Below are 3,850 nucleotides of genomic sequence, written 5' to 3'. Positions count from 1 at the left end.
GAAATAGATGTTTTTCTGGAACTCTCTTGCTTTTTTGATGATCCAGTGGATGTTAGCAATTTGATCTCTGGTTCCTCTGCCTTTTCTAAAACCAGTTTGAACATCTGGAAGTTCATGGTTCACATATTGCTGAATCCTGGCTTGGAGAATTTTGTGCATTGCTTTACTAGTGTGTGAGATGAGTGCAATTGTGCGGTAGTTTGAGCATTCTTTGGCATTGCCTTTCTTTGGGATTAGAATGAAAACTGACCTTTTCCAGTCCTGTGGCCACTGCTGAGATTTCCAAATTTGCTGGCATATTGAGTGCAGCACTTTCACAGCATCAGCTTTCAGAATTTAAAATAGCTCAACTGGAATTCCATCACCTCCACTAGCTTATTTTGTAGTGATGCTTCCTGAGGCCCACTTGACTTCGCATTCCAGGATGTCTGGTTCTAGGTGAGTGTGAGTGATCACACCATCGTGATTATCTGGGTCATGATGATATTTTTTATACAGTTCTTTGGTGTATTCTTGTCACCTCTTCTTAATATCTTCTGCTTCTGTTAGGTCCATATGATTTCTGTCCTTTATTGAGCCCATCTTTGCATGAACAAATGCATCTTTGCATTTGTTATCACTAATTTTCTTGAGGAGATCTCTAGTCTTTCCCATTCTATTGTTTTCCTCTATTTCTTTGCATTGATCCCTGAGGAAGGCTTTGTTATCTCTCCTTGCTATTTCTTATCTCTCCTTGCTATAATGGTCATTCAGATGACCATTATATCTACTACTATGGCCGGAATCTCTTAGAAGAAATGGAGTAGCCATCATAATCAACAAAAGAGTCCTAAATGCAGTACTTGGATAGAGTCTCAAAAATGACAGAATGATCTCCGTTTGTTTCCAAGCCAAACCATTCAATATCTCAGTAATCCAAGGCTATGCCCCAACCTGTAATGCTGAAGAAGCTGAAGTTGAACGGTTCTATGAAGACCTACAAGACCTTCTAGAACTAACACCCCCAAAAGATGTTCTTTTTATTATAGGGACTAGAATGCAAAAGTAGGAAGTCAAGAAACACCTGGAGTAACAGGCATATTTGGCCTTGGAGTATAGAATGAAGCAGGGCAAAGGCTAATAGAGTTCTGCCAAGAGAATGCACTGGTCATAGCAAACACCCTCTTCCAACAACACAAGAGAAGACTCTACACATGGATATCACCAGATGGTCAACACTGAAATCAGATTGATTATATTCTTTGCAGCCAAAGATGGAGAAACTCTATATAGTCAGCAAAAACAAGACCAGGAGCTGACTGTGGCTCAGATCATGGACTCCTTATTGCCAAATTCAGACTTAAATTGAAGAAAGTGGGGAAAACCACTAGACCATTCAGGTATGACCCAAATCAAATCCCTTAAGATTATACAGTGGAAGTGAGAAATAGATTTAATGGACTAGATCTGATAGACAGAGTGCCTAAAGAACTATGGACAGAGGTTTGTGACATTGTACAGGAGACAGGGATCAAGACCATCCCCAAGAGAAAGAAATGCAAGAAAGCAAAATAGCTGTCTGAGGAGGCCTTACAAATACCTGAGAATAGAAGAGAAGGCAAAGGAGAAAAGGAAAGATATACCCATTTGAATGCAGAGTTCCAAAAAATAGCAAGGAGAGATAAGAAAGCCTTTCTCAACGATCAATGGACTTGAGTTTGAGTAAACTTCGGGAGTTGGTGATGGACAGGGAGGCCTGGTGGGCTGCAGTCCATGGGGTCACAAAGAGTTGGACATAACTAAGCAACTGAACTGATGCTTATCAAGTATATGGCCTTGGGAAAATTACTGGTTGAGTTTCTCAATGCTGAACTTTTCAACAGAGTTAAAGATAATCTCCAAGTATTTCTTCTGTTGATTCATTAAATTAAATTTAGATCAGTACTCTCATCTTCATAAATGCTTGATACCTTTGATATTGTCCACTTCTTTTTATTTTGTTCCTTCTCATTTGTTTGTATTGGCCTGCAAATTTATCATACCCATTAACATGAGCCAATTAAGATGGGAATGTTAACAGTAGTAATTCCCAGGTGGTGCTAGTGGCAAGAACCAGCCTGCCAGTGCAGGAGGCATAAGAGACGTGAGTTTAATCCCCAGATTGGGAAGATCTCATGAAGAAGGACATGGCAATCCACTCCAGTATTCTTGCCTGGAGAATCCCATAGACACAGGAGCCTGGTGGGTGACAGTCCATAGGGTTGCAAAGAGTTGGTCATGACTAAAGCCATTTAACACACACACACACACACACACACACACATTAACACTAGTAGCTCCATTAATTGTGTGTTATGTGTAATGCAACACAATGTATATTTTGCTCTTTAAACAGCTCCTCAAAGTAGTAGTTGGCTTTTCTCTGAAAAAAAAAACAACAACAACTGATGGCTAATTGCAGCCTATCTCCTTTTTGTTGTTGTTGTTGTCTGAAGTTTATTGAAAATATTACAGCACTATAGAAAGTTTCTAACAGTTCCACGTGGTGTTTTGAAACTCATCCCAAACATAGGCTGAGTGACCTGCAGATTGGACATATTGGACTGCTAAGTCCAAGAGCTTCAGTGTTGCCTTAGTGTCAGGATCTATTAATACTTCAGTGATCTCCTGATCCAGACTGAGATCTCAGGCACATAATTATCCCTCCTCTCTTTCTCTTCCTCTTGCAGCTTGATGGAGATACCTCTCACTGGGTCCCTCTGAATCCCCTTCATCAGATGTTTGACAGAACCTGTGATCTTGTTGCAGAGCTTCTTGCTGAGAATAATGGCAGTCTCCTCACACACATGCTTACTGGTGTGGAATTCATTGACCAAGCTTGTATAGTACTTCTCAGTGATGACCCAGGCTGCCTTCTTCTTGGTTTTGGTGTGAATGTGACCCATATTGGCAGGTTCTTGGTACAAGAACTCACCCTACCTCCTTTCTAAGCCCTAAACCAATTGTGGAGTAAACATAGGTATCTGTGTATGTGTATGCACACTCAGGTGCTTCAGTCATGTCTAATTTTTTGCAATCCCATATCAACCATAGCCTGCCAGGCTCCACTGTCAATGGGATTTTTCCAGCAAAAATACTGGAGTAGGTTGCTATGCCCTCCTCCAGGAGATCTTTCCCACCCAGGGATCAAACCCACATCTCCTGCTCTACAGGTGGATTCTTTAATGCTGAGCCACCCGGGAAGCCCAGACATAGGTACCTGAGAAGGATTAAAATAGCAGGTTGTCAGCTGGAAAGCAGGATTGGATAATGCAACTATAAAATTAGCCTCCAGGGATACATTTTCCCCTAAATTTAGACCACATTCCCCACATGCAAGTAAATTCTTAGAAAATATACCTTGCTAGCTCCATGAAATAATCTCCCATAACTTTTAACTCAGAGAACATTTGAATTCTAAATGTTGACTGATTTGGGCTTCCAAATTTGCTTTTAGAAGAAAATCTTCAGAGCTGATTAACAGCGTTAATGTATGAATACAAGAAGAGAATGCTTTAGTTATAAACACAAGATATAATAGACAACAGATGGGAACAGTGACTTGAATAACTTAACCCTTCCCAGTAGGTGGATGTGATCAATGGTGTCAGACTCTTTGTATCTCTCCAGTCAGATTAATAAATTTCTACATCTATCAGGGAGGTGTATATAACACAAGGGACAGAGAGAAACAGATATTTCCAAGGTGTTTCTTCAAAACTCTTCCTTTCTAGGGAGTAAAGTGGATGTCAGTTCAGTTCAGTTCAGTTGCTCATCATGACTGACTCTTCACAACCCTGTGGACTGCAGAACACCAGCCCTCCCTGTCCAT

At 40.6% G+C, this 3,850-nt stretch overlaps 1 pseudogene; it reads right to left on the bottom strand.

Moving 5' to 3' along the window:
• Positions 1–2,495: 2,495 nt before the first annotated feature.
• On the bottom strand, positions 2,496–2,924 carry LOC133060510 (small ribosomal subunit protein eS17-like; annotated as a pseudogene).
• Between the last annotated feature and the right edge of the window lie 926 nt (positions 2,925–3,850).

Source organism: Dama dama, chromosome 8 (assembly GCF_033118175.1).
Source record: "Dama dama isolate Ldn47 chromosome 8, ASM3311817v1, whole genome shotgun sequence".
Taxonomy (NCBI): Eukaryota; Metazoa; Chordata; class Mammalia; order Artiodactyla; family Cervidae; genus Dama; species Dama dama.
This window is presented reverse-complemented; position numbering and strand designations above follow the sequence as displayed.